General features: G+C 55.4%; 1 protein-coding gene across 12 annotated transcripts in view; it reads left to right on the top strand.

Annotated features, from left to right (window-relative positions):
- The first annotated feature begins 317 nt into the window (after positions 1–317).
- The window catches only part of AHDC1 (AT-hook DNA binding motif containing 1), a 65,305-nt gene continuing 44,848 nt past the window's right edge, over positions 318–20,774 (top strand). For 10 of the 12 annotated variants that reach the window (XM_053575880.1, XM_053575885.1, XM_053575886.1 and 7 more), the window contains exons 1-2: positions 429–735; positions 967–1,064. The gene's annotated coding sequence lies outside the window, so the exon portion shown is untranslated. Of the gene's footprint in view, positions 357–428; positions 736–966; positions 1,065–20,774 lie in introns of those variants that run through there. The other 2 variants (XM_053575890.1, XM_053575887.1) reach the window with 2 other exon arrangements.

Raw genomic sequence — 20,774 nt, 5'->3', positions numbered from 1 at the left:
TTCTCAGACCCCGCCCCTTCGCTCCCACCCGCAACCTCCACTCGATCCAGAGACCCCCGCTGGGGACACGTAACAAGGGTAATATCCTTAATCTGGGGGAGGTCTGCGCCCCTTGCTAAATGAGGGTGCGCCCTCGTCTGAGGGGCTCCGGGCACAGCGTCCCAGCCGGGTCCGGTCCGCGCCGTCGGAGCAAACGGCGCCACCCCGCTCGCCCCGCGCGCGGAGCGGTCGGGGCGGGGACTACAAGTCCCGGCGTGCCGCGCGTGCGCTCCCCCCGGGGTTCCGGATGGTGAGCGGCGAAGGTAAGGCGAGCTCGCAGAGGCAGCGGCGGCGGCGGCGGAGACGGAGAGAGGCAGGCAGGCAGGGCGAGGGCGAGAGACGGAGGGAGGGAGCTAGCGAGGCAGACCAGACAGACAGACAGGCAGGCGGGCGGGCAGGCAAAGCGAGCCACCCGCCAGGCTGCGCTCAGCCCGGCTCGCAGCGGAGAGAGCAGAAGGCAGGAGGAGGGAGGGGAGGAGGGGAGGGAGGGAGAGAGGGAATCCAGCTACCACCACCCAAAGCCAGCGTCTGCTTTCTGTCCTCATTTCCTTTTCCCACCCAGCTTGGAGAGCAGAGAAAGGCAGCGAGAGCGAGAAATAGAGACAGTCTGAGACAGACAGACAGCCAGAGAGAGCGGGAGGGAGGAGGGCGGAGGAGGAGGAGCAGGAGGACTACGCGGGGCGCGTTCCCTCCCAGGTTTGCAATGGGGGGGTGGGGGCGGGGGTGCCTAGCGCTGTGAGAGTGTGTGCGCGGCGGGAGGAGTGCGGGGGGCGCAGAGGGAGCGAAGGAGTGATCGAGGTGGGGGGCGCTGCGAGAGCTGGGGGCCGTGTCCAGCGGAGTTAGCGGCTGAGAATGTGAGCCGAGGCGCGAGCCATGCTGTCAGCGACGGCGGGCAGCTCAGGGTTCCTCCACGACTCCTCTCCACAGCAGCCGAGCGCTCGCGTCGCTGCCGCCGCCGGAAGACAGACGCCCCCCGAAGCCCCTAGTCTGGCTCGGACCCACGGAGCCGGCAGCCCAGCACTCCGGTGAGTGGCGCCGCCTCCCTAGCCCTAGACCCCCGCTGGGGACCGGCCGGTCGGGCTGTTTTGTGCAGCGCACCACGGGGGGGCCCCGTGCCCCCCGGTCCGGTCCGCTGGACCCTGTGGTTGCGGTGCCCGCGGTGCGATCGGTCTTTGTTTCCACCGGAGCCCGCGGCTCGGCTGGGCTCGGCTCGAAGCCTGGCAGGCAGCGCCGGGAAGGGGGAGGGGGAGGTGGACGGGGAGGGGGGGCGGGGAGGGGGGGTTCTCGGGTTTCCTGGCCGCCCCGCGGCTCCCCCGGCTCGGGGGCGAGGTGCGCGCCCGGCGCTGCCGCGCGCCCCCTCCTCCTTCCCCCTCCCTCCATCTTTGGATTTAAAACTGCAATTTGCTTTCCAGCTTGCTGAGAATGTGGGGGGGGGGTATGAAGGGGGCACCGTGGGAGCGGAGAACAAGGCTGGATTTTAAGATCGGTACTGGGAAAGGGGGAGACTGCGGAGGGAGGAGCCCCTCCTCTCCTACCCCCAAATCCCAAGGTTCCGCTGGCTCTCTGGGAGTTGAGGGGCGGGGACCTAATGACCCGGAGGGGGTGTGAGGCAGAGGAGGGATTTGGGGGCGGCTAGGGCCGGAGGGGTTGGGCGCTTGCCCGGTTACCTGGCGAACAAAGTCGGCTCACTTTTGCATAAATAAATAAATAATCTCCTATCAATGCGTTTCCTCTGGGGCTCTGATTGAATCGGCCCCCTCTTCCCCAGGGGGTGGGGTGCTGAATGACAGCTGTCAGCCCCCTAGGCAGGGAGCTGGGGGTGAATCGCTGAATCTGTGTTTGCTGCCTTGAGGGCGCCTTCCCCTGCTGGGTCTGGGTCCCCGGGCAAAGCCAGAGGGGCAAGGGGCTGGCTCTGAGTCTAGGAAATAACCTTGTTTCCTGTTCTACAGGAAAAGAGACAGTAACCCAGAGTTTGGGGGCTGGGGATGAGGACTGATGGGAGCTGGGGGGGTTCCCCAACAGCCTGACCCCCCAGCCTCCTGCCAGGCAAAGGGGCCAGCTGAGGGAGGAAGGATGTGGGCCTTGCTGGCCGGAGGCGGGAGCTGGGGCTGTCCCTGAGGCGGGCAGCGGGCACAGAGCAGGAGGAGGGAGAGAGAGAAGCGGGGGCGGGAATTCTCTACCGCAGACCCTAGGGGCCAGGGCCAGATGTGGAGGGGTGGGGAGTCGCCCCTCCCTCCCGGCTTGGGGGCCCTGAGGCTGGGCTGGGAGGGGCTGAGCCTAGTGCCCTCAGTTCTGCACCAGTGCCTGACTGGCAGGGCCAGCTGAATTTGGGTCCAGGCGTCACCCTGGGAGGCAGGGCTGGGTTGCACCAGCTTGGTCCCTGAACACAAGGAGGGACCCTTGGGGGGGCCTGTGCCTGTCTGGCTGGGCAGGCGTTTCCCACCGGACCAGTTGGTGTCAGGTGGGACTTGGCCCCAGCTCTCTGGGCAGAGCTCAGGGTGTGAGGACAAGCTTTGCCTCCGGGTCAGGGTGGCCACATTTTGTCCGCTGCTGCTGCTGTCGTCGCCACTGGCAGGGCGGGGGCATGTGCCCAGGCCTAGACAGAGTCCTGCCAGGGGCATTTGGGGTGTTTCTATTGTTGGCTTGTTCCTGTTCGGTGTGGCCGTGTGAGCTGGGGCTGTAAGTGAAAGATTACCAGTCTATCTATCCCTCCCCCTCCACCTTGGGGAGGCAGGCAGGCTGGGTTGTGGTGGTAAGCTGTGGGGGGACCCCCCAGGTGGCATGTGCATGCTGCTTGCCATCTCCTTCCTTTGAGCAGATGTATATTTATTTTTATAGTAATGGAAAATCAAACTGGATAGTAAGTTGAATTCATTTTTTCTCCTGCTGTGTCAATAGTTGGAGTAACCCCAAGAGACTGGTGAACTTCTGGCCCCAGAGCTCCCACTTTTCAGAGGTTGCAAGACCAGTGAGGGCATGAGCTTTGGGGAACCATTGGGCATCAGTCCAAACCAGTGTCTTGTCTTTCTTCATCTTGCATTGAGGCAGGGACCCAGTGGGCAAGAATTGCCCCCTCCCCAGGGATCCCCCCACGCCCCAGGGTGTAGTCTGCCTTTTCTAGTCTGGTCAGTGCCTAAACTGTTGCCTAACCCTTCAGGGACATTCCCCTGGTGGGCTCTCTTCCCCGCCTGGGCTCCTGGCCCACGTGCCGATATTTATTTTCTGTAGTAAAATCCATTTTTAATGCCGTTACTTTTGAAATAATATAGAGAGAAACAAATGTGATGTGTTTAAGTTGCCCTCTGTGAGTTTTTAATGTGATCTATGGCTGAGGTAGTGATGGAAGGAGCTGTTGGGCTTGGAGAAATTTGGTGTCATAAAGAAAAAGAGCTTGCTGTTTATTATGGTTGCTGGACTGGGGGGTCTAGAGCAGGGTCGTGGGGGCAGGGCACCCCTAACACCCCCAGGCGCTGTGAGTAGACTGCATGGCTTTTCAGTTTTAGTTTGTGAGGGTTCCAGGATTATTTTGCATTGCTCCCCAGCCCTTGATGAAGGCTTTGGGGAAGGGGCTTGGAGGCTGGGGGGCTTTGTCCTCCCCCACACACCCATGCTTAGATCTTAACCAGGAGCTTCCGGAACCCCCTGCTGAGTGTACTGTGAGGAGGTTGGACTTGGATTCTGAAGGAGATTAAGAGATGGGGTCTCAAGCCACCTGATTGCTTGTGGCTGTGCTGGAGGCTGGAGGGGCAGACTGTCCCTGGCAGAAGATGTTTGGGTAGGGGGAGCTGTTCTCAACTGGCAGAACCCCAGAGGGACATTGCTTGTTCTTGAATCAGCCTAGAGTGCTGACTTATAACCTCTCTCTCTCTCTCTCTCTCCTCTATACCTCTGTTCCCCATTGGATAAGGATTTCCTCTCAGCAAAGCTGACCTCCCTCACTTCCCTCTTCCTCCTTTGGTCCCCACCTCCAGGTCAGCTGCATCTTGGATTTTTTTGTTTGTTTCATTTTGGTTTTTTGGGAAGGTTGTAGAATATAGAGCTCTGTGTCTCGTGCCAGCCACCCAAGACCAGGTGGTACCATGCCTGCGTACCAGATGCCCAGGCCCTTCTGGTCTGGCTGGATGAGGTCAAGCAGATGCACTATAATGGGACAGAGCCCAGCTCTGTCTCTGGGTCCCCATGATCTCTTGGGACTGAGCAGGGAGGAGGTAGCTAGGAAGGGGTGGAGCTGGGGGGTGGGGGGTGGCAAGAGCAACATTGTTGCTAATGCCGGCAGATGGGAGGTAGGGGAGAATGGGGGCATGGGAAGAGAGAGACCCAGACAGTCACATGCAGGTGTGGAGAGGGAAAGATGGGGACTAAAGCAAGTGATGAGGAAAAGAGAAAGAAAACAGGTATGAGCCAGGATTATAGCCCCTGGAGGTGCAGGCCTAGGGACCAAGAAGGCCTGAGAACATATCACTTCCCACCTTGTGGCCAGAAATGAGGCAGTACTGAGGTCCTCTCACCCAAGATGAAATGCTGGGATTGTTTTTGAAGGAGAGACTAGCAGATGTCTGGGAAGAAGGAGGAAGACAAGTTGGGGAGAGAGAGGGAGAATCCCACAGGAGGAGGGAGACTGAGGATCTGGGATTCCAGAGGTCTTGACTAATGCTCCTGGCCCTAAGGCAGCATCACCCCTCTGCCTTCCCCAAATGTCTAGGAACAGAGCTGAGCTCTTCTTGGGACCTAGGGGCGGGGCCTGAGGCAGGTGAAGCACCCCACAGGTAGTTGGGTGCTCTGTGCCAAGAGGCACCCAGGTTATAAAAGCAGGAAACATTAGTGTCCTAGAGACAGCAGGGGCATCATCCAGTTGGATCTCCCCCTCCTTGTTTGACAAGTTGAAACCAAGTCTAGAGAGGGGACCCACTTGCCCTGGGTCACAGATACCCTTGGCAAGGCCAGGCTGGAACCTAGGCTCTTTGCAGTCCACTTCACTGTAGTTAGAGAATTGGAACAGCTGCAGGGGGCCTCCTGGGTGCAGAGAGGGGGGCCAGAGCCTGGGGAGAGGAGCAGGCAGGCACCCATGTGGCCAGAGTCCCCCCAGGGGAGGGAGAGGCGCCACTGCTGGGAGAGAGGGAGGGAGAGGAGAGAGGAGGGGAAACAGTGAGTCAGGCTTCCAAGAGCTGAGGATGAGAGAGCCAGAGCTGAGAGGGAGAGGGCAGGGAGGGCTGTTCAGAGGGAGGAGAGAGAGGGGGCCCAGCCAGGGGCAAGGAGAGCTGAGAGGGAGGAAGTCAGCCCCTGGCCCTGGCCCTGGCCCTGGCCCAGCCATAGATAGGTAGGGCTGTGCAGAGGGTGCAGCCCAGGTGGACTTTGCCCATGGCAGGTTAGGAAGGAGCCAGATTCTGCCCCTACAGCATCCCTTTCTTTCCTCATTCCCTCATTCCTCATTTATGACACCTACTCCAGGGTCTCAGGAACGATGTCCGTGTCCTCCCATCTCCTCTTCTTGGGCCTCAGTTTCCCCATGCATTCCAGTATTTGGACTGTAAGCTATTGGGGAAGGGATTGGGAGGACTCCTGAGATAGTGTTGAGGGATGCTAGCTTTGCGTTGGGGCTACTGTCAGAGCCTGCCACCAGTGCAAGGTAGGGTACAGATCTCTGGAGTAGGGCCCCCTGTTGAGCCCTCAGGGTTGATATTGCAACCATAGCTGATGGATGTGGGGGGCGGTGGGCAGGCAGTGAGCCCTGTGTATGTGGGAGGTGTGGTCTGGTAGTGGTAGGTGGGCTCTGTGGGGCTTCTCAGGATGGTCAGCACCTAGACAGGACCAGGGTCTCCACCTACCTAGAACCACTCTCCACTGTTCATCATCCCCTGTGTTCCTGTGGCTGGGAGGTAGGAAGGTCCCAGTGGAGCTGACAAGAACTGCCTGGATAGCCCTTCATGCCTGGAACTGGGACCAGAGCAGAAGGGGTCCCCAAGGGACTGCCTGGAAAGGAAGAGGGAAGGAGCCCCTCAGCAACCCAGCTGACAGGAAGCCTAGCTGGGGCTCCCAGCCCCTCCTTCCCTCAAGGCCTGACCTCTCCTGCCCCTCCCTCCTGGATCCTCATATCTCTTACATAGGCTAAGGATGGGGAAGGTGGATCTGAGGATCATCTCCTACAGGGCCAGGCTTTGGGGGAAAAAGTGAAGTAAGACCCCTGTACCCCATCCCATGTACAAACTCAGCTATAATGAGGCCCTGTTTTCTTTCCTCTTTCTGCTTTGGGGTCCTTGGCCTGGGAGCCCAGGGGAGGGGCTGCGTCTGCAGCTGGCTGGCCCGAACTCCCAGTTCAGCCCAGCTGCTACTGAAGCTTCCAGAAGCTGTAGCTCTACACCCTCTCCCCACCCTCTGAGCCAGGAGAGGCCTTGCTGACCTGGAGGAGGGTGCCTTGGGGAACGAGTGGGCACCCTTGGAAGGACTAACACAGACAGCCAGACAGATGGGTGGTAGAACAGATGGACAGAGACACCCACACACAGACAGACGGAGAGAGACGGACAGATGGACCGGGACAGGGAGAGACAGACAGACAGAGGTGCTGGCAGAGAGAGGGGGAGTCAAAAATGGAAGAGCTGAGGAGAGAGAGACAGAGACTTAGAGACAAGAAAAGAGTCTGAGACGGGAGAAGGAGAGAGATGGGGAGAGACTGAGACACAGGAAGAGATAAAGAAAGGGGGAAACCCAGACAGACAGACAGACAGAGGGAGGGAGGAGAAAGGAGAGACTTGGGGCTACAAACCACAAACAGGGATTTGATGAGAATCTGGAAGGTGTTTTCTCCCTCTTCCCTCCCCAAACCCCCAGGCCAGCCAAGTCTCCATTCCTTCCACCCCCAGCTCAGTTTCCAGCTGCTAAAGAGGTCAGGAAAGAGAGAGAGAGAAGCCTTCTAGAGCCCCTTGCTCCCTGCTCTTCTTTTTGGGGGGGGAGGTGTTTGCTGACCCCTGCAAGCACAGGTCTCTCTTGTCTCTCAGAAAACATCCCCTGACACTCTCCCCCCACCAGAGGGATGTCTCCTTGTATGAATGCACCCTCTATACTCACACCTATCTACATAAGCCCTGCCTCACACACGCATATGCGCACACATACAATTTTGTGACGTGTACATCTCCACCCTCGTGCTTGTTCTGCATCTTGCAAATATAACTGGTGGACACATACCTGTTCTTCCTTCTCCAAACAGGCTCTGACCCACAAGCTCAGTCAGGTCTCAGGACATCTTGTCACACATACAGAGAGTCCCATCTTCACACATACAGGGGCAGGCACACCAGAGTGGAGAGGGCTCCTTCTCTCCAACCCAGCTGGCAGGATGGGGGAGCAAAGGACCCCCTCAGTCAGCAGGAGCCTATCTAGGAAGGGGCAGGGTCTGGCCTGGACACAGAAATGGCCTGGCGGGTTGGGTAGCGGGAAAGATGGAAGGCGTGAGGTGAATGTGTGTGTATATATACAAACATGTGCTCACGTGTGGGATTAAGGGATGGCCAGTGTCTCATGGGATGTGAGAGAGAGACTGAGCACATGTGAGATGGGGTATGGGTGTGACAGGGAGCTCCAAGGTATAGAGCTGTGGGTGTGTGTGTGAGAGCTACTTGTCAGGTGTGTGTGTGTATGCATGTTTCTGTGATGGGTGTGTGACTGTACAGGGTTTTGCAGAACCGGGGGTGTGATGGGGCATACATAGATGAAGGTCTGGGCATAGGAGGGACTGCCTGCTTATAGGAGGGTGAGTGGGTGTTTGTGCATGAAGGTGGGGAATGTGCATATATGAGGGCGTAGCAGCAGGTGTGAGGCTGTGAGCCTGTTACCTGGGTCACAGCAGTGTTTTCCCAGGCCTGGGTGCTACCTCAACAGGGACACAAGAACACATGGGACAGGCCCCAGGGCTCACAGTAGGGCACTGACCCACACCATCACACAAGGACAGACATAGCCGCCCCTGTCCTCCCTCTGGTGTCAGTGGTTTTCTGAGGGCCTCCATGAGGACTGTTTGCTGTGCAGTTCCCCCAGCCCCAGCCTGTGCCTCTTCAAACACAGCGATGCCCTCCAGGCAGCTTTGGGGAGGCTCCTGCCTCAACCATCTGAAGGCAGATGGGCGGGCTGGGATCCACAAGGCCCCCCAGGGAGTGAGGAGGCGGCTCTGCTCCTTGGGCTTGGGCACAGGCTGAGACAGATGGACTGCCTGTCTCGACACCTCTGTGCAGGCACCCCATAGCATGGGGGTTCTAGTGGGCAGCAAAGGCAGCACTCTGCCCTTCATCTCCCCAGAGGGGCACCCACTCTTCCCCTCTAGCCGCATCACCCCTCTGGGCATGGGGACCCAACTACAGCTCCCCACACCTCCTAAATATACAACTGCCCCATATACACACTCACAGTTCCAGCACCTCCAAACACAACTGCTCCACCTACAAACACCCAGCCCACACACTTCCACAAACACACAACCATTCTACATACAAACACCTCCCTAGCATCCAACTGCCTCACATACACACATAGCCCCAACACACCCCCAAACACACAACCACCACATGCCTACTCCCATAGCTGCAACACCTCCCCAAACACCAAGATCCCAGTTATGGCCGTGATCCCTTCCCACACACAGGCTGCAGCCTCCAGCACAGCTGACATCAGGGACCCATTCTCCCCTTCCCAGATGCAGAGGAGCTGCAGAACTCTGACACCTCCCTGAACCCTTGCACAGAACCAGTTAGAGTCCCAATAATCTTTCCAGACACACTGCCCCAACTCCTCCCCAAAACCACAGTGCATTCCCTCAACAACATAGCACCTTCCAAAGACATTTACAGACCTAGTATGTAACCAGAACCCAGATTTTTATGACCCCCAATACAGCCTTAAACACCCCAACACAAACACACACGCATAGCTTCTACCTCACCCTCAGCATATCAACGCCTTCTCCAACCCCAACACCTAACCAGATACACCCAGAAACCAGCTACAGCCTCATCCCTTCCATCAGACTCATCCACTCAGAGCCCTGACATCTTCCCAGACACACAAACTCTGCCTGCAGTCCCAACATTTCCCAGCTGCAGCCCAGGACTCCCCAAATACACCCATACCACCCCCTACACCCTTCCAAACACACAGCTTCCCCCAGCAACACACACACACTGCTTCAACACCCACTCAAACAAGAACACCCACTGTAGCCACAACATGTACCGCAGACACATAGACTTAGCTTCAGTTCTAGCATGAACAGATCACAGCCCCGCAGCTCCTTCCTAATACCTCCTCAAGCTTGTCAATGCCACATGCACACTCCCCCTGGATCCCAACAGGCCTCCCCCTCAACAGGCAACCCCCAGATAATGTCCCAACAGCTCCCCAGCAGAGTCCCAGCTCCTATTTCCATCAACTGTCTAACGGCCCAGGGGTGCTCCACACCTCTTCAAACCCTGATGCCACGCTTATACATAAGCATGTACAGCCTCCACTGATCACAACCCTGCACCCATTCACTCCTTAGAGCCCTGCTCTGCCAATACCCCAGCACACCTTGTCACATACCCCACCTCAATTCTTCTGCAGCCCTCATTCCCACCATTCACACATTCCAGCACACCCTCCCCCACCCCAACTTGTTCCCCCAGTCTCAGCCTTTCACACACATTGCTCACTTTTGTATGCGTGTGTGCTTGTTCTCTCTCTCTGCTGCCCAGACCTCCCCCACTTCCCAGAGCCTTCTCTGCCTGGGGAGGCATCTCCACTCCCTCACTGCCCCAGGCCTTTCATTCCTGGACAGTGAGGCTGGACATCTGGTTCAAAGCTGCCACACCCAGGACCCTGTGCTTTGGGCACCCTGGCCTGGGCTTAGGGGTTTGGATCCCTTATGGGGATAGGGTAGAGCCCGCTGGCACCTGGTCACCCTGGTTTCTCAACCAGGAACCCTTGAGTACCCAGCCCTGCCCTGGCTCTGGCACGTATGTGGAGGGGTGGTGGTGGCAGGAGGAGTTAGTAACTCCTAGCCTGTACTTTTTCAAGTGCTTGCCACATCATTCCCCCCGCCCCTTAGCTCACCTGTGAGGGATGTGGGGCCCCAGGCTTCAGGGAAAGAGATGAGGAAGGTGCTGGGTTGACACACTACCCCCACCCCCCCAATCCAGGCTGCGGGCTTGGTCTCCCTGGGAGTCAGTTCCGACAGTGAAGGTTACTTTACTAGATGCATGATTTTAAACGGAATCTCCACCATCTGTTCCACCCCCTAATTACAGATGCACAGAATCCGCCTCAGAGGGCAGCATGAGGGGAGTGATTTAGAGGCTGAGCTGCTTCTGCCTGCATTAGGGATGGGGAGATAGAGGGTGGGCTCTGGGTATTGCTCACAGCCCCCCAATCCCATCTCTTTCCTAGAGGTCTCTCATGCCTCTTCTTTTACTGGGGGAAGGCGCATAAGAAGGGCTGTCTGGACCCCCAAGACCTGAAAGAGGACACAACTGCAGTGCTGTGGGGAGAGTCCCCAAGACATCGCCTGTGCCCCAGTCCAGCAAGTCCTGGGAGTCAGGCTCCATTAGGGCCTTAAAAAATTCAGTGGATCGATCTCCTGCCTGCCTGTTGTGCCCTGGGGAACCACAGATGATGGTTTGGCCCAGCTGTCTGCCCACCCTGGGAGTAGCAGGGATTGGTGAGCAAGAGAAAGGGTTAGAGCAGAGTGGGGCAGCTAGGGTCTGGCAACAGAGGACATGGGTGGGCATGCCAAGACCCACTAGGGTGTTTGCGCATATGTGCCCATCCACCTTGGCACAGCTGCATGCCTGCCCCAGCAGGAGCCAGAACTGTGGACTGGGTCAGTACCAATGCCCCGAGGGTTCTGAGGGACACAGGGCTACACCATGAGGGTAGGTCCATCTATGCCCATGGGACCTGAGCTTCAGCCTGCTGTGTGGTACCGGGGGCAGCAGTAGGCATACTGTGGTAGACTCTGGAGCATTCCCTTCTGGGAGAGAGGAAGAGAGGTTGGGCTGGAGGAATTTTAAAGATTGCTGCAGGCAGGAGGGTCTCTGGAACCCTGTGGAGCGGGCAGTCATGCAGAAGTAATCCTATCGCTGCTTGCCTGGGCGAGGGGGAGGGGAAGGATGGAGCAACTGCCCCTTTCCCACCTCAGCCTCTGCCCCAGCCGGCCCTGGAGGGAGTCAGGGACCCCAGGGGCCTTCCCTGAGGAGGCACGGTGTCTTCTCCATCCCGGGGCATGTGCCCCCTGGAGAGGCATCACCTCAGCTGTTGCTCAGCTGGGAGCTCTGGATTTTATAAATAATGCAGTGCAGAGGTCGGGCCAAATCTGCCCCTGGTTACCTTGGGTCACCCAGTGTGGTGCCTTCAGCTGGCAATCCTTTGGCAGAGCCCCTCTCCCTTGCAGCCGCCTTCTCTTCTTCTGTGTGAGCTTGGGCCAGAGGCCCAGCTTCTCTGGGCTGGGCCTGGGGCAAAGAAGTGTGGAAGAACTCAGAAACCCCCATCCTTTTGTCCTACCTACCCTCCAGCCCTCACAAGTTAACCAGCGCCCAGCTTAGCCAGTTCAGGCTGGAGAGAGACGCCTGTCTTGTTCTGGTCCCTCCATTTTGCAGATGGAGTAACCAAGTCCAGAGTGCGGAAGGATGACCAAGGCCAGCCAGCTGAGGAGCCCCCTCCTTCCTGCCCCTTTCTGCTGTCACTCAGGCTCTTCTCAGCCTCAGCTCAGCTAAGAGCAGGGCCTGGGGGGGGAGGGCGGGGGATGTTTGGGAAAGTGGTTGCGGCTGAGAGGTTGCCATGGCGATGCTGCAGGATGCCGAGCTGAAGTGGGGGTCCCACAGGGTCTCTGGGGCCCCCAGCTCCACACCCCTGTGGTCTTCTCCACCCCATCTCCTGTCCCCCACCCAGATGCCTGTCAGGAGGCTCCAGTGACAGGCTGGGTGGGTGACAGGTGGTGCAGGTGATCTGCTGGGTGGGTGACGGAGCTGGGTGGGTGACAGGTGGTGCGGGTGCGAGGCGGGCAGGTGACAAGCTGGGTGGTGATGGGCTCTGGGGATGACAGGCAGGGGGTGTGGTTGGCGAGGATGCCGTCTCCTGGCTGGTGGCCTGTTGCAGCCCTTACCTCACTCGTATGCACACACATAGACTCTGGACTCAGAGCTTGGGGCTAAGATACTAATGAGGCTTATTAGGCGTGGAGGGGCAGGTGCCCAGGCGCACTAATGAGAGGCCTTTAACGAATAGTGTAGACAGCTGGGGGGCTTCGAGGAATTTGGCTGGCCCTCCTTGGCTGAGACCCTGGGGGTCCTGACCCAGCTCAAGGATGAAGCTGGCCTCATCCTCTAGCCACATTGGGGACCCCCTCCTCCTCGCCCCCTACCACTGGATTTATGTTAATACTAACCACAATTATGATAGCTACCATTGTTCAAATGCCTATTATGTGTCAGGCTCTGTGCCAAGCCCTTTGCATGTATTTTCTCATTTCAGTTCAACAGTCCTAGGAGGGAGGCACTATTACCCCATTTTACAGATGAGAAATCTGAGCTTGAACAAAAGCACAGGAGGGATGTCACATAACAAGTTATTGGTGCAACTAGAATTTTAATCCATGTCTTTCTGTCCCCAGAGCTTGTGCTCTTAATCACTCTACCAGTAAAACGCAGGTCTCGGTGCAGACCCAGACCCTGTCTTAGGACCTCAGTTTCACTCTTCTGGAAGGTGGGTGTGTGGTGGAGGGATAATAAGCTCTTCAACTCTGATTTGGGTGGCTTCAGGAACTCACCCCATCTAGCACAGATTCTAAGTGGCATCCTTGCACTGGAGAGAGAGCAAGCCTTAGTGCTAAGGAGGGGGATACCTGGGATATCTGAGCCCCTTCTGCATTGAGCAGTAGAGAGGCTGAGGCTTGGAGAGGTGCAGCAACCACCCAAGGTCACATACCCTGTGTGTATAGCGCCCCTTGGGATCCCAGGTCTCCTAGCCTGTTGGAAGGGTGGGGCTGGGTGTGGTACCAAGGCTGGGAGGCCACCTCCTCTGGGGCCCCACCCACCAGCCTAGTTTCTTCCCTGGAGGTTGTATGCCCCAGCTCCTGGGAGGCTGCAGGGGTCTGTCAGCTGACTCCTGAGGGCCGTGCCCCCTCCCTATCCATCTGGGCCCCTAATGTCAGTTGAGCCCCTCCCTTTGGAACCCGCTGGGGTGGAAACTCCCTGGCAATGGCTGATGGATGGGTTAGGGCCTTGACATTGGCCTGGGGCCACAGCATGGCCCTGGAGGAACCAGACTGAGGCTGGGGGTTCTTGGAGGGGAATTTAAGGGAAAAGAATTAGGCTCATAAATCTTAGAGCAATTCTCCTCCTTACCCTTAATCTCTCACCAAACCTGCTCTCCAACTGTTCATCCAAGGTGCTGGGGTTTGAGGGAGCCCCTCAGCCCATTCCCCACACCCTCCAGCTGATGCCCACCCCCTCCTGAAATTGCACCCTCCCATGGGAAAGGAAGAGTCACAACCAGTGTGTTGGGCAGGATTAGGACAGTAGAGTATTCCAGACTACTGGATTTGCTTCTTGAATTCATTGTGGTAGGTAGGGCAGGGGGCTTTGCTGCCTCTGTTTCCCCAACTTTGGCTTTGCAATCCTGGTGCCTCTCACTCAGGAAGGAAAGCTAAGACTGAGAGATTTGACAGATGCAGAACACATAGCCTTGACTTCAGAAGCCCCCAGTCTGAGAGGAAATGCACAGCCCTGACCTTGCAAGCCCTCAGACCCAGATGTGAGGTCTAGAACCCAGGTTGGGTGTGTGCTGAGGTTTGGGCAGGGGGCTGAGGAGATGATTACTTAGAGACCCAGGGAAGGCCTCTAAGGGCCCGTGGCTGGCCTGGGAAGTCTTTCTCAAACAAAGGTTGGGGCTTGGAGAAGGCTAGAGGAAGGGTAGTGGTTTGCCTGTGGGGCCAGGGAGCCATGTTTCGTTGGAAGGTAGGGGCCTGGAAGGGTCTGGCTTTCCCACAGGTCCAAGCAACAGTAAGCCAAAGTTCTGGGGCCCTCCAGGCTCCCCAGGGAACCCATTGCTGCCTGGCCCCAGGGACCCAGGCATCCTGGTGGGTGAGGGCGGGTCTCCAGCAGGCGCCCTGCCAAACCCCATAGCCTGCTCACCAGGAATCTTGTTGCTGAGAGATGGAAAATCCCGGCTGGGCCTGCAGCTCATCCCTCCCCTCCGGGAGGAGGAGGGGCCCAAAGAGTCCTTCCTGCACCCCCCTCATCTGGGGCAGGGCCCTCTTCAGCAGTGAGGGGGGACTGGGGGGGGCCAGGACAGGCCTCTAAGGCCCGGTCACATGTCCTGGAGCCCTGCCCAGCCCACAGTGGGCACTGGGGCACTCTGGAAGCAGAATGAGCCTAGTGCAACAGAGAAGGGATGGGGGTGGGGTGCTGAGGCCAGAAAGGGGCCTGGGTGGGTGCCGGTGCCTGGCCCTGGCCCTGGCCCCACTGGCTCCCCCAGGGCGGAGGGTGAAGAGTTGGTTCTCTCCTTGGACAGGAAGACGAATGATCCCATTATGGGAGCGTGATTTTATTCCACGTGTCACAGAGTCTGAGATTAACTTGCTCACCAGTCTGTGACAAACCTCTCACACCCAACACACATGCACGCGAACAGGCACAGAGACACACACATATCCTTGGTCTCACACGCACATCACACAGATAAGCATTTCCATACTACAGTACGTGGCATATTCCCGCACACATAGACACAAGCACACACTCAGATATACTGAAGTCTAAATCCACAGCCTCAAAAGCACAATGTGTCCATGCTCACATTGAGACCTCATAGACTCACAGAGGCAGGCAAGTGTTCTGGGGGCAGAGGGTACAGGTAACCCCTACTTAGACATGTGCAGAGTCAGAGACACACAGCACCCCAAACACACTTAGATACTCACAAAACCAGACACAGTCATGCAGACCGGCGTAGATCAACACACACACCCCACACTGAGACAAAGGCCCAGATACATAAGGGACAAAGACAGGCACAGACACACAGCTGGCGGTGCTCACACAAGCACAGGCGTGCACACCCAGACACAGATAAAGACAAATAAATGCCCAGAGGTTTTGCTGTGGACAGATATAGAGGCACATGCACATCTGGGCCTCCTCCTCAACCTCCCTGCCTAGGGTCATGATAATCTGGTGCCTGTGGCTTCAGGCAGGCCTCTGAGGAATCTTCTGTCAGAGCCCCCACCCTGGGCCCAGGGCCAGCTTCCCACCTCTGGCACTGGGCCTGTGGCTGAGGCCACAGCAGCCACACCCTCAGCACAGCCCTGACACCTCTTACCTACCTTCCCCATTGGTAACACCATCTCCTCCTGCACATGCTCACAACGGCCCCCCACACACTCTTACCCCTCCCTCACGTGACCCCATCTTTCTCAGCCACTCCCACCCAGCAGACTAGTACAACCTCTGTCACATTTATGTCATCTTGCATGCACGCACATACACAGCCTTCCTCACTTACTTAAACGTACCCACAGCCTTCATGGCATGCGTGCACGGACACACACACACACACACACACTTGTGTGTTTGCATACTTCCTTGCCTTCTCACACAGGCTACTTCCCAAATGCAGCACACAGCACACACATACATTCCCTTATGTGGGTCCTCACCTTCACACACACACACACACACACACACGTGCATGCACACACATTCAGAGCTTCCCTCACACCATCATTTTCCTTCCTCTGTCTCTCACAAACACTCCCTCTGCCAAGAGTGTGGCTCTGCTACAGATTAGCCTTGATGGTATTTGTCACTGCTCTTTACCGTGTCCTTGGCCTTTCTGGCCTCAGTCTTTCCCCCTCTGTCTACCTGTGGCCTTGTATTCTTTTGTCATTTCCGTTTAGTCAACAAGTATATATGGAGCATTCATTCATTCAACAAATATTGATTGAGCATTGATTATGAGTTAAGCCCTGGGGATACTGTGGTGACCAAGATAGACATAGGCCCTTCCCTCACAGAGCTCTCAATTTTGAGACCAGCCTATTTGTGTTTGTTTGTCACCTGTCTCTTCCAACTAAATTTAAGGTAAACCTTTGATCTTGGATGTTGAGGATTGTGTAGAAATTCATAAGAGGAAGAATGTGGGAAGGGTGTTCCAAGTAGAAGGAATAGCATATGCAGAGCCTGGCAGTGAATTGAGTATGATATGCTGGGAAGATGAATGACATTGATAGACCAGGGGAGATGCTGCGAAGAGGGCAAAAAGCAGATATCACAGTCATTAGATGCCATGCTCAGGGCTTGAGTTTTGTCCAGTGGGCCACAAGGAGTCGTAGGAAATTAGTAGTGACAGGCAAGTGCAGGGAAAAACCAGAGGCAGCGGGGCAAGTGGAAATGCTTGAGTAGTACTGGTAGGATGGTAGTTTAACCTTGAAGAGGTTGAATGGGATGGAGCGGCAATTCATTTAGGGGCAAGGATCAGTGGGGTTCTACTTCAGAGCTGTGTGGCCTCAGGAAAATCACACAGCCTCTGTGAATGAGGCCTGTCTTGTGACAGTGGGACAGTGCAGGTGCTGGGCTTGTTGTCAGTTCGCAGTTGGAAGTGGGGGTCTCAGGTGAGGATATGCAGTGAGCCCCAACTGAAGGCTAGGTGCTGCGCCAGGTGCTGGGGCCCAGAGGCAGGTAATCTGCAGCTTCGCCTTGCTCACCTGATAGACACATCCCACAGACAGCAGAGAGGACCAGGGTGAGGGTGGAGGTAAAGCACCTGGGAGCTTAAAGGAGGGTGAGGCAGCACTTTTCAGCCCTGGGTGGCTCACGGAGAAGCTAGTATTGAGCCAGCTGGGAGAATTCGGCAGGCAGAGGATGGCGAAGGAGCTTCAGGTAGAACAAACTATGTGAACAGCAGCCCAAGGGCAGGAAGTGAGAGTTTGGGTGAAGAGTCTCTGGGGAGACTTGTGGGATGGGAATGTGAAGGCAAGGCCCTGGTTGCTGGCTGCAGGAGATCAGTATGGGGTTGAGCTGCCTTTTGAAACTCCAGCGTTGTAGTGGAGACGTGGAACGTGCCCATTAGTATCAGCTTCAGATTCTGATATTAAGTCATTGTGTGACCACAAATGCCTTGCCTTCTCCTTGGCCTCAGTTTCCCCATTTGTGCAATAAGCTGATTAGTCTTATAAGAGGGAGTTCTGGCATCATGTCCTAGGGGTTGGTCAAGCCACCTTGGTTGGGAGTCTTCTGGCTTGGGATTCTGGGCCTTAACACTTGGTTTTCTTACAGAAAATGCTAAGCTAAAGAAAGGGGCAAAGTGAAGGGTCCCCAGAGATGGATTTTGAGCACCCAGAATAAGGGGCCAGGAGTTCACCACAGAAGAGAAGGGTCTTGTCAGGATCTGACTCACAGTCCCAGAGGGGACCCAGAAAAGAGCCCAAGATCCCTTTTCCCTCCTCCCCTGCCCTGTGTGACAATAGATGTGGGCCATATGCTCAGAAGGGCACAGTGCCCCATCGCTGGCCTAGAGAGTGTCAGGACCCTTCTTGCCCACTGACTACATAGCAAGGCTTGGAGTCCCCTAGGGGTAAGGAGTCAAGAGGCCAATTTTGAGGGGCAGTGTCCATGGGCAGCTGGGTTCTGCCATTGATACCTGGGGTTGCTGGGAGTTGTGGTACATATAAGGCAGCTTCTGGTGACACCCCTCAGCTGCCCTGGATCCTGGCTGCAAGGGGCCCTTTAAGCATCTCACCTGTGAGAGGTGGGGCTGGTAGAGAATTAATTTCCTGAGCTATTTTAATTTTGCTGTATTTAATTTGCTGTTTATTTTAATTAATTAACGATGGGTAATCACCTACTGTAACTTGCTGCCGCTGGCACCTCTTCCTTTTCAGAAGAGTAGAAGGCCAGACCAAGTGATTGCTAGGTTTGCCCTGGGGGAGAGAGAGAACCTCGGGGGGCCTTTTCCCCTCCTCTTCCCAACCTTCCCCCTTTCCTCTCACCTGAGGTTCTTTCTGTCCCTCCCTCTCCCCCACCAAGTCTACTTCAAGGCCTCAGATAAAGTAACTGTGGCATGAGGGGCCTGGTCTGCAGCCTTGCCTATCCTCCAATAAATGGTATTTTAGTGTCATAGGGCAGAGGTTGAAGGGACAGGGAACTTGCCCTAGGTAGGGCTTGTGAACTGTTGGGGGAAATTTTGAAGTTGTGGGGGGTCAATTTTTAAGAGCAGCCCCCCATCCTCATCCATGTGGTCAGGCCTGTGGGACACTAGCATGTCCAAGTACCTGTGGACACACACATGGGCATGATTTTAGTTATTAGTTAATCCGTAGAACTCCAAGGGGGTTTAGATTATCACACTGGCTAGATGAGGAAGCTGAGTCTCAGAGAGGCTAAGTGATTTATGCAAGTTCACACAGCAACCAAAAGTATCAGGGCCTGAATTCTGGCCATACTCTGTCTAGCTGCGTGGAAAGAGTTAACAGTTGGAGGGAGAGGAGGGGAAGTGCTTGGGGATTAGGGTGGGGGGATTAGGTCAGAAGACTGATTAGGCCAGGAAATGGGGTCCTCTGGCTCTGGAGGATGTGGGGAGAGAAGGAGCAGGTCCCTGCCACAAGGGGCTTCCTGAAGGTGTGAGGTCTCTGTCACTTCTTTCCATTTCCTTGTGTCTTGGAATTGAGATTTGCTTTGTCACTGACACTGTACCCTACCATGGGGACCCTGCCATGGCTAAGTGGAGCCCTACTTTCATTTGTTTAATGAACTTTTACTTATTTACCATGTCTCAGACATTCTTCCAAGTTTATAAATCGATACTCAATCATCCTTGCAGCCTTATTAATATTGTCCTTATTTTACACGTGAGAAAACTGAGGCTTAGAAAGGTTAACTGACTTGCTCAAGGTCACACAGCCAGTTCCTAATGGAGCCAGCCTTTAAACTTGGTAGACTGGGATCCAGAGTTCTTGTTCTGAACCATCATGCTATCCTGCTTGGTTTATGCCCTAGGTGGGAGATAGGAGCCCTGAATTCCCAGGAGATAAGGCATCTTTGGGGATCCTCTAGGAGAGATCCTAGGGGAGACCTAGGCCTGCCTTTGCCAACCCTAAGTCTGGTAGGGCAGGAAAGCCCATAAATCAAGACCTGTTACTGGGGTAAACAGGCAGAGTGTCAGGTGTGCCTGGCTAGGAGGGTGCAGATCAGTGGTTAGGAAGCCTCTGTGGGACATGGCACCAGTGGGGGACATGGGAGGGGTTGGCCCCAGAGAGCTTGTTGTCTTAACTAACTGGAAAAACAAGGCAGATGTGTGTGAACAGCTCTCAACAGTTGTATAAGACAATGGGAGAAAAACATCACAAAAACGTGATGTAATTCAAAGAATTTGGGCTTTGAATCCTGTGCGTCCTTAGTTACTTAAACTCCTCTCTGAGCCTCAGTTTCCTCACCTGTCAAGGGAAAATATTAATGGCATGGATGCTACCAGATTTGGTGAGGCTCAAATGAGATAAAACATGAAGGGTTTGAGCCCTGGAGCAGGGGCTCAGTGGGGATCCATTCTGTCCAGATGCTAAGACCTAACCCCTGGAGAGAGAAAGAGTCCCGACAACCCTGGGGTTGGTGTCAGAGCAGATTAGAATGGGATAGTGAGGATGGAAAGGGCAACAAGAGGCTCATCACTGGAGTTAGACCACTGGGGTTCAAATCCCAGCCAGCCACAGCGAGTTTTTTTCTCTCGCTGGACCTTGATTTCCTTGTCTGTAAAATGAGTCTAATAGTAGTTCTCCTCCCCCTTCATGGGGTGTTATGAGGATTAAATTAGCTAATTAACTTATTCAGCAATGAATATCAAGTACCTGCTGAGTGTCAGACATGTTTCCAGTCACTGCAGATAATAAAGGGTCAATATATGTTAGCAGTCTTATAATCATCATAATCTAGAAAGAGGGGGAACTGATCAGGAAGGAGGAATAGAGGAGGCTGAAGCTTTTAGGATGGAGAATAGCAACATGATGAAATGCTATAGGAATAATAGTGGGCTGATACTGAGTGTTTACTATGTGCCAGGCACATTCACTCATGAGGCAGTGCTCACATTATCTCCATTTCAAAGTTAGGAAACAGGTTCAGAGAGGTATGGTGACATGCCCAAAGAAACAGCTAGTAGAGGATGGAGCTGCAGTTTGAGAGACTTAGAGCCATGCTTTTAATCACAAAGCTTTAAACTTGATTAAGGGTGGCACCTGTGGCTCGGTGAGTAGGGCACCGGCCCCATATACCGAGGGTGATGGGTTCAAACCCAGCCCCGGCCAAACTGCAACAACAACAACAAAAATAGTCAGGCGTTGTGGCAAGCGCCTGTAGTCCCAGCTACTCGGGAGGCTGAGGCAAGAGAGTCACCTAAACCCAGGAGTTGGAGGTTGCTGTGAGCTGTGATACCATGGCACTCTACTGAGGGTGATTAAAGGAGATTCTGTCTCTAAAAAAATAATAATATAGCCGGGCGTTGTGGCGCACGCCTGTAGTCCCAGCTGCTTGGGAGGCTGAGGCAAGAGAATCGCGTAAGCCCAAGAGTTAGAGGTTGCTGTGAGCCGTGTGACGCCACGGCACTCTACCCGAGGGCGGTACAGTGAGACTCTGTCTCTACAAAAAAAAGAAAATAATAATAATAATAAAATAAACTTGATTAAGAGATGGGGTGAGGGTGAGGGTGTTGATCCAGCAGAGGAA

The sequence above is a fragment of the Nycticebus coucang genome, chromosome 22 (assembly GCF_027406575.1).
Source record: "Nycticebus coucang isolate mNycCou1 chromosome 22, mNycCou1.pri, whole genome shotgun sequence".
Taxonomy (NCBI): domain Eukaryota; kingdom Metazoa; phylum Chordata; class Mammalia; order Primates; family Lorisidae; genus Nycticebus; species Nycticebus coucang.
Note: the sequence above shows the minus strand (reverse complement) of the source record. Positions and strands in the feature narration are given on the sequence as shown.